We start from the raw sequence: 10,165 nt of genomic DNA, 5'->3' as shown, positions 1-10,165 counted from the left end.
CTTTGGTTAGTATTTCTGTAAGCAGTGTGTAATTTAAGTTGATGCTGAAGTAAGCACTGGTTGAACATTATCCTTCAATTGCTCGAAGACCAGTGACTTTGTGATGTCACAGTTACCCTTCAATTGCTAGGTGACTTTGAGGACCTCTGTGATGGTCTAGAGAGGTCTGTAGGCCAGCCAAGCAGCATTTGAAGTTGCAGTGTGTAAAATCAGACAAATGAGAAAAATATCTGAAGAAAGACTTTCTTTGAGATGGCACATATTTCTTCAGAAATTCAAGATGGGACTCCTAAGGATGAATCAACGGGTTCAGAAACCTCCGTTAGATCTTCTTTGTATGATTATACACTTACTAGGGACTCAGTTTTGAGATCTATGACTGAAGAATATGCTTTTCAGGCTTTGTCTGAGGATCTTGTGATAAAAAGGCTATGCTACACAAATTCTGTCTCTGAAACAGATGAGCTGAATGATTTTCTTTCACATTTCCACAAAACTTTGGAGTATAGTTGCAAATTATCAGCTGGAATCTATTAGGTAGGATGAGAGTGGTGTATGTATAGTGATCAGTGAAGAACTTTTTAAAAAGGTCTTGAAAAGAAAAGAGCCTTTCAGAATATTTGAAACCAACAGTATGAAAAGTTTAGTTTGACAGGTTAACCTTTATGGGTTTAATAAAAAGCAACAAACTTTTCAAAGATCTGCTTCACAAGCTGACTTTCTGGAAGAAAACATCTCTCTTTTGAGCAAGGTATTCCAAAAATTTCACTTATTAGCAATACATAAGATTAAATCATGTGACCTAGAAAGCATGTTCACATATGTAGCTAAAACGAATTTGAAATTGAGATAGGGAGGAGGAGCCAAGATGGCAGAGGAGTAGGACAGGGAGAACACTTTCTCCCCCACAAATTCATCAAAAGAGCATTTAAACGTCGAGTAAATTCCACAAAACAACTTCTGAATGCCGGCAGAGGACATCAGGCACCCAGAAAAGCAACCCAACTCTTCGAAAGGAGGTAGGAAAAAATATAAAAGACAAAAAAAGAGACAAAAGAGGGAGGGATGGAGTTCCGTCCCGGGAAGGGAGTCTTAAAAAGAGAGAAGTTTCCAAACACCAGGAAACCTTCTCACTGCCGAATCTGTGCCGAGCTTTGGAAGCACAGAGGGCAACATAACAGGAAGAAAAAACAAATAAACAATTAAAACTCGAAGATTGCGAGTCCTACGGTAACTCCCCCAGCGGAGAAGCAGCGCAGACGCCTGCACGCGCCATTAGCAAGTGGGGGCTGGGCAGGGAGGCGCAGCGCGGGCTGCATCGCTTAGAGTAAGAATCTGGCCTGAATACCCTGAGCACTATCTGAGCGAAATAATCTGGGCTAGCAAACCAGACTGTGGGATATCTACCACGCGAAAAGCCAGCCCCAACCTAAGACACCGCCAGGCCCGCGCAGGGAACAAAGAACTGAACAGAGATAGCTGGCTGCAGACTTCCCCCTCCAGTGACAGGCAGCCAGAGCCGGAAGGGGGCAATCGCAGCCCCAGAGAGACATTATCTATAAAACTGTAAGCAGGCTTCTTTGCTAACTAAAACTTCTTGGGGGTCTGGACGGTTAACATCTGCCTGAGAAGGTGCGCTGGTTTTACGCCCAGATAACCGAGTGGCGGGAGGCGATAAGTCGCAGCATTGGCGCTCGCCAAACACCTCATCACTTGAGCTGCTTGAACCTGGGAAGAGCACAAAACTCAGGCCCAACTGAGTCTGCGCCTCTGAGGACTACCCGAGTGCCTGAACCTGAGCGGCTTGGACCAGGGAGGTACATGCAACCCAGGGCCAGCCTCGGATTGTTCCCGGAGGAACAACCTAGAGCCCGAGCAGTGTGGGCAGGGAGGCTACACGCGCCGTGAGCGGGGGCAGACCCAGTGTGGCTGAGGCACTGCGAGCGCACGCCAGTGTTATTTGTTTGCAGCATCCCTCCCTCCCTCCCCACAGCGCGACTGAACAAAGAGAAGAAATACAGCTCCACCCATCAGAACACCGACACAAGCTTCCCTAACCAGGAAACCTTGACAAGCCACCTGTACAAACCCACACACAGCGAGGAAAAGCCACAATAAAGAGAACTCCACAAACTGCCAGAATACAGAAAGGACACCCCAAACTCAGCAATTTAAACAAGATGAAGAGACAGAGGAATAGCCAGCAGATAAAGGAACAGGATAAATGCCCACCAAACCAAACAAAAGAGGAAGAGATAGGGAATCTACCTGATAAAGAATTCCGAATAATGATAGTGAAATTGATCCAAAATCTTGAAATTAAAGTGGAATCACAGATAAATAGCTTGGAGACAAGGATTGAGAAGATGCAACAAAGGTTTAACAAGGACCTAGAAGAAATAAAAAAGAGTCAATATATAATGAATAATGCAATAAATGAAATTAAAAACACTCTGGAGGCAACAAATAGTAGAATAACAGAGGCAGAAGATAGGATTAGTGAATTAGAAGATAGAATGGTAGAAATAAATGAATCAGAGAGAATAAAAGAAAAACGAGTTAAAAGAAATGAGGACAATCTCAGAGACCTCCAAGACAATATTAAACACTACAACATTCAAATCATAGGGGTTCCAGAAGAAGAAGACAAAAAGAAAGACCATGAGAAAATACTTGAGGAGATAATAGTTGAAAACTTCCCTAAACAGGGGAAGGAAATAATCACCCAAGTCCAAGAAACCCAGAGAGTTGCAAACAGGATAAACCCAAGGCAAAACACCCCAAGACACATATTAATCAAATTAACAAAGATCAAACACAAAGAACAAATATTAAAAGCAGCAAGGGAAAAACAACAAATAACACACAAGGGAAATCCCATAAGGATAACAGCTGATCTTTCAATAGAAACTCTTCAAGCCAGGAGGGAATGGCAAGACATACTTAAAATGATGAAAGAAAATAACCTACAGCCCAGATTATTGTACCCAGCAAGGATTTCATTCAAGTATGAAGGAGAAATCAAAAGCTTCTCAGACAAGCAAAAGCTGAGAGAATTCTGCACCACCAAACCATCTCTACAACAAATACTAAAGGATATTCTCTAGACAGGAAACACAAAAATGGTGTATAAATTCGAACCCCAAACAATAAAGTAAATGGCAACAGGACCATACTTATCAGTAATTACCTTAAACGTAAATGGGTTGAATGCCCCAACCAAAAGACAAAGACTGGCTGAATGGATACAAAAACAAGACCCCTACATATGTTGTCTACAGGAGACCCACCTCAAAACAGGGGACACATACAGACTGAAAGTGAAGGGCTGGAAAAAGATTTTCCATGCAAATAGGGACCAAAAGAAAGCAGGAGTAGCAATACTCATATCAGATAAAATAGACTTTAAAACAAAGGCTGTGAAAAGAGACAAAGAAGGTCACTACATAATGATCAAAGGATCAATCCAAGAAGGAGATACAACAATTATAAATATATATGCACCCAACACGGGAGCACCGCAGTATGTAAGACAAATGCTAACAAGTATGAAAGGAGAAATTAACAATAACACAATAATAGTGGGAGACTTTAATACCCCACTCACACCTATGGATAGATCAACTAAACAGAAAATTAACAAGGAAACACAAACTTTAAACGATACAATAGACCAGTTAGACCTAATTGATACCTATAGGACATTTCATCCCAAAACAATGAATTTCACCTTTTTCTCAAGCGCACATGGAACCTTCTCCAGGATAGATCACATCCTGGGCCATAAAGCTAGCCTTGGTTAATTCAAAAAAATAGAAATCATTCCAAGCATCTTTTCTGACCACACTGCAGTAAGATTAGATCTCAATTACAGGAGAAAAACTATTAAAAATTCCAACATATGGAGGCTGAACAACACCCTGCTGAATAACCAACAAATCACAGAAGAAATCAAAAAAGAAATCAAAATTTGCATAGAAACGAATGAAAATGAAAACACAACAACCCAAAACCTGTGGGACACGGTAAAAGCAGTCCTAAGGGGAAAGTTCATAGCAATACAGGCACACCTCAAGAAACAAGAAAAAAGTCAAATAAATAACCTAACTCTACACCTAAAGCAACTAGAAAAGGAAGAAATGAAGAACCTCAGGGTTAGTAGAAGGAAAGAAATCTTAAAAATTAGAGCAGAAATAAATGCAAAAGAAACAAAAGAGACCATAGCAAAAATCAACAAAGCCAAAAGCTGGTTCTATGAAAGGATAAATAAAATTGACAAACCATTAGCCAGACTCATCAAGAAACAAAGGGAGAAAAATCAAATCAATAAAATTAGAAATGAAAATGGAGAGATCACAACAGACAACACAGAAATACAAAGGATCATAAGAGACTATTATCAACAATTATATGCCAATAAAATGGACAACGAGGAAGAAATGGACAAATTCTTAGAAAAGTACAACTTTCCAAAACTCGACCAGGAAGAAATAGAAAACCTTAACAGACCCATCACAAGCATGGAAATTGAAACCGTAATCAAAAATCTTCCAGCAAACAAAAGCCCAGGTCCAGACGGCTTCACAGCTGAATTCTACCAAAAATTTAGAGAAGAGCTAACACCTATCCTGCTCAAACTCTTCCAGAAAATTGCAGAGGAAGGTAAACTTCCAAACTCATTCTATGAGGCTACCATCACCCTAATACCAAAACCTGACAAAGATGCCACAAAAAAAGAAAACTACAGGCCAATATCACTGATGAACATAGATGCAAAAATCCTTAACAAAATTCTAGCAATCAGAATCCAACAACACATTTAAAAGTTCATACACCATGACCAAGTGGGCTTTATCCCAGGGATGCAAGGAATCTTCAATATCCGCAAATCAATCAATGTAATACACCACATTAACAAATTGAAAAACAAAAACCATATGATTATCTCAATAGATGCAGAGAAAGCCTTTGACAAAATTCAATACCCATTTATGATAAAAACTCTCCAGAAAGCAGGAATAGAAGGAACATACCTCAACATAATAAAAGCTATATATGACAAACCCACAGCGAACATTATCCTTAATGGTGAAAAATTGAAAGCATTTCCTCTAAAGTCAGGAAAAAGACAAGGGTGCCCTCTTTCACCATTACTATTCAACATAGTTTTGGAAGTTTTGGCCACAGCAATCAGAGCAGAAAAAGAAATAAAAGGAATCCACATTGGAAAAGAAGAAGTAAAACTCTCACTATTTGCAGATGACATGATCCTCTAGATAGAAAACCCTAAAGACTCCACCAGAAAATTACTAGAACTAATCAATGATTATAGTAAAGTTGCAGGATATAAAATCAACACACAGAAATCCTTTGCATTCCTATACACTAATAATGAGAAAACAGAAAGAGAAATTAAGGAAACAATTCCATTCACCATTGCAACGAAAAGAATAAAATACTTAGGAATATATCTACCTAAAGAAACTAAAGACCTATATATAGAAAACTATAAAACACTGGTGAAAGAAATCAAAGAGGACACTAATAGATGGAGATATATACCATGTTCATGGATTGGAAGAATCAATATAGTGAAAATGAGTATACTACCCAAAGCAACTTATAGATTCAATGCAATCCCTATCAAGCTACCAACATTATTCTTCACAGAGCTAGAACAAATAATTTCACAATTTGTATGGAAATACAAAAAACCTCGAATAGCCAAAGCGATCTTGAAAAAGAAAAATGGAACTGGAGGAATCAACCTACCTGACTTCAGGCTCTACTACAAAGCCACAGTTATCAAGACAGTATGGTACTGGCACAAAGACAGAAATATAGATCAATGGAACAAAATAGAAAGCCCAGAGATAAATCCATGCACATATGGACAGCTTATCTTTGACAAAGGAGGCAAGAATATACAGTGGATTAAAGACAATCTCTTTAACAAGTGGTGCTGAGAAATCTGATCAACCACTTGTAAAAGAATGAAACTAGAACACTTTCTAACACCATATACAAAAATAAACTCAAAATGGATTAAAGATCTCAACGTAAGACCAGAAACTATAAAACTCCTAGAGGAGAACATAGGCAAACACTCTCTGACATACATCACAGCAGGATCCTCTATGACCCACCTCCCAGAATATTGGAAATAAAAGCAAAAATAAACAAATGGGACCTAATTAAACTTAAAAGCTTCTGCACATCAAAGGAAACTATTAGCAAGGTGAAAAGACAGCCTTCAGAATGGGAGAAAATAATAGCAAATGTAGTAACCGACAAACAACTAATCTCAAAAATATACAAGCAACTCCTACAGCTCAACTCCAGAAAAATAAATGACCCAATCAAAAAATGGGCCAAAGATCTAAATAGACATTTCCAAAGAAGACATACAGATGGCTAAGAAACACATGAAAAGATGCTCAACATCACTCCTTATCAGAGAATTGCAAATCAAAACCACTATGAGGTACCATTTCACGCCAGTCAGAATGGCTGCGATCCAAAAGTCTACAAATAATAAATGCTGGAGAGGGTGTGGAGAAAAGGGAATCCTCTTACACTGTTGGTGGGAATGCAAACTAGTACAGCCACTATGGAGAACAGTGTGGAGATTCCTTAAAAAACTGGAAATAGAACTGCCTTATGATCCAGCAATCCCATTGCTTGGCATACACACTGAGGAAACCAGAAGGGAAAGAGACACGTGTACCCCAATGTTCGTCTCAGCACTGTTTCTAATAGCCAGGACATGGAAGCAACCTAGATGTCCATCAGCAGAGGAATGGATAAGAAAGCTGAGGGAGGAGGGAGGAGGGTTCGGGATGGGGAGCACATGTATACCTGTGGCGGATTCATTTTGATATTTGGCAAAACTAATACAATTATGTAAAGTTTAAAAATAAAATAAAATTAGGGAAAAAAAATAAAAAAAATAAAAAAAATAAAATGTGTAAATTAGTTAGATAAAACTTACTAATAACAACGCAAAAAAAAAAAAAAAAGAAAGCTGTGGTACATATACACAATGGAGTATTACTCAGCCATTAAAAAGAATACATCTGAGTCAGTTCTAATGAGGTGGATGAAACTGGAGCCTATTATACAGAGTGAAGTAAGCCAGAAGGAAAAACATAAATACAGTATACTAACGCATATATATGGAATTTAGAAAGATGGTAATGATAACCCTGTATACGAGACAGCAAAAGAGACACTGATGTATGAAGCAGTCTTATGGACTCTGTGGGAGAGGGAGAGGGTGGGAAGTTTTGGGAGAATGGCATTGAAACACGTGAAATGTAAAAAAAAAAAGAAAGAAAGAAATTGAGATAGTAAATTTTTTAAAAAAAGTTTTGTTTTGAAGTTGGGAACAGCTGGAGGTTAAAATATTGGATGTTTAAAAAACTTTCCTAGCAATATTAAACCAGATACAAGTCCTGAAGCCACTTAAAGTGGTATTTACTGTATATATACAACATATTTTTAGTTGAGCATAATTGCTTTTAACATATTACCTGTTAAAACTACTAATGGAGGTGTTTTATTTGATGCTATTTAATTGGTGTCATTAAAGGAATAATTTTTTATAGCTTAGCTTTGATTGTCAGTTTTACCTTGGTTTATAAAGAAACTAAATAAGTTTTTCTTTGATTTTAGTTACAAACCTACTATAAATCAAATTCCAAACAGGCCATCCCCAACTTTTAGTAAGAATGCAAAGAAGACTTGGAATTAACAATGTGTCTCTAATATCTTAATTAGTTCAAGATAACAAGACGTATGTTAACGCAAGGGTCAACAAAGATGATCATAACTCTGACTTTCTTCGAGAAATGCGTGGAGAGAGTGCATTTTCAGCCTCCAGAACTTTAAATGTGCCATACATACCAAAGCCTCATAGCAGCCAGATATTTGCTAATACAAGCGCTGTAAGTCCATGTGACTTACCTTCCCCATCACCAATATCACTTAGACAAACAGACCAGATTGTAGTAGATCAACCTGCTGTTTTTAAAACACTGAGCATTTTTAATTGGCACTCACATAGCAGCTACACTCAGGTAAATGGCCACGTTGAGGACTTCGCTACTACAACTACATCTACTTCTCAAAACCACATTGTGTCTCCATTACAAAGCAGTTATTCCAGACTGATGGTGGAATCTTCTAAATTTCCAGTCACATATAGCAATATGTCACCACATGACAGCCCTTTTCCTATCCTGCAAGAGACAGGCAACTCATGGTCCTCAATGTCAATGATCGCTTATACATCTGCCTCCTCTCTTTCAAGTCAACTGATCAACAATCATCATCAGATGAAAGCTATGCTAATTAAAACTGACCTATCAAATAAGTGTCAGATTATGGAGCCTAAAGAAGATTGAACTTTATATTGGGAGATGTCAACAAATACCTAAAATTCTTGCATTTCAACAATAAATTTACATATTCATCTTCATAGTTTCATTTTCTATTTTCAAACAATGAAGCGTAAAATTATGCTTTAGTTCAAATGGCTGGCTATTTTACTGCACGGTTTTATAAACTCTACAGTTCAAGACAAAATTTGTTATGCATCCTAGGTAAATGACACCTGATCTAATGTTTGTAAGCAAAAAAAAAAAAAAAGAGAGAGAGACCCAAGGGAAAATAGATAATGGATGTAAAGTGATTTCTGAAATCATCCCTGCTGAAATGAATGGGTGGCTCAATTAGGATGGCATGGGTGAAGGAAGAGATGCAAATAAAATCAGAAAAATGGAAATACACAGGATGTACCTTAGTGTGTTCACAGTTACCTTATATTCTATTAGTTACTGGTAGAGTCTTAAAAGGTTAGACAGCAGATTTTCTTCATTATAGAAAGTCATTTCATCCTTGAAATATAGACAGTGTAGCATGTCCAAAATCATGATCACCATTATACCATGACTGTGTACCAAAGATAACATGACATAATCAGTGATTGTCCCATGGTAAGCACAAGATATATAGTTTACAGGTGGTATGCTGTAGGGTTATTTCTGCTCTACTGTCCTTAAGGCATGCCTTTATTTCCTGACACCAAGATCCACTCTATATTTCCTAAGACATGTTTCAATGTTGCTTATCTGTCCCCACAGAGACAGATACATTCCTGATGGTGTTTGCAGCACATCAGCATGGTCAACAAGTTCTTTGAAGACATGATATATTTTCCTTAGTAATTTCATTATCTTTCTCTTCTGGAGCTACAATCACACAAACTATTTTCAGTCATGCTAAGACCCTTCTCAGATTTTTGCCTCAATTCTTTCTTGGGGTTGGAAGGAACTTCTGTTTGCCCTCCTACCAAGGTGAGCGCAGATATCATGTCTTCAATGTGTTTTATGTCTACTCTCATTTTTTAATGTATCTTTCACATCAGGTGAAACTTAGAGCCTGCAAATGACACATTTTAAGCACTTACTAAATTATCAATAAAGAAATGTAATAACCAATCAATGCTCTACACATTACTTAACAGCATCCTATAACGTGCACTTATCATAATTCACCTTTCCTATTTGCTGAGAAATTATTACAAGTTGATACCTATTTATTGTATTTACATGAATGTTAAATGTGGGAATTCAAATTATAAAATGATTGCTGCTTTTATGAAATTTACAGTCTACAATAACCCATTCTAAGCATGTTGTTTCAGTCCACAGTTCCCTAAAATGCAGTAGTAGTTACAGAGACATGTATCCAAAGGGGTGGGAGGAGAAGAAGAAAAGGAATCATTTATTTTAATAATCTAGAAAAGTCATGGAGTAAGCAAGGATCAAAATCAATGGTGGATCCTAAATATATTTCAGTTTGAAATACTCTGAACAGAGTCCCTGCTTGTTGGACTATCCACACTGTCATGAAGACTACCTAGAAATAATGGCAATCTCAAATTTGTGGTCATTCCTTCAGATGGCAGTGGGAACATCAAGTCATGTCCCTGTTTTGGTATGGTAACCCCCATAGGACAACACCAAGCTAAGTTCAACGTTCTCATTCTTGCAGCTAACGGACAGTGAAATCTGTCGAATATCTGTGTAGTTAAGGGAGTGGTAGAAAAATCACACTCTTTTTCTTTCACTGAAATGTTTTGCTAAATGTAAGAGAGAATACT

The sequence above is a fragment of the Bos taurus genome, chromosome Y, assembly GCF_002263795.3.
Source record: "Bos taurus isolate L1 Dominette 01449 registration number 42190680 breed Hereford chromosome Y, ARS-UCD2.0, whole genome shotgun sequence".
NCBI lineage: Eukaryota > Metazoa > Chordata > Mammalia > Artiodactyla > Bovidae > Bos > Bos taurus.
Note: the sequence above shows the minus strand (reverse complement) of the source record.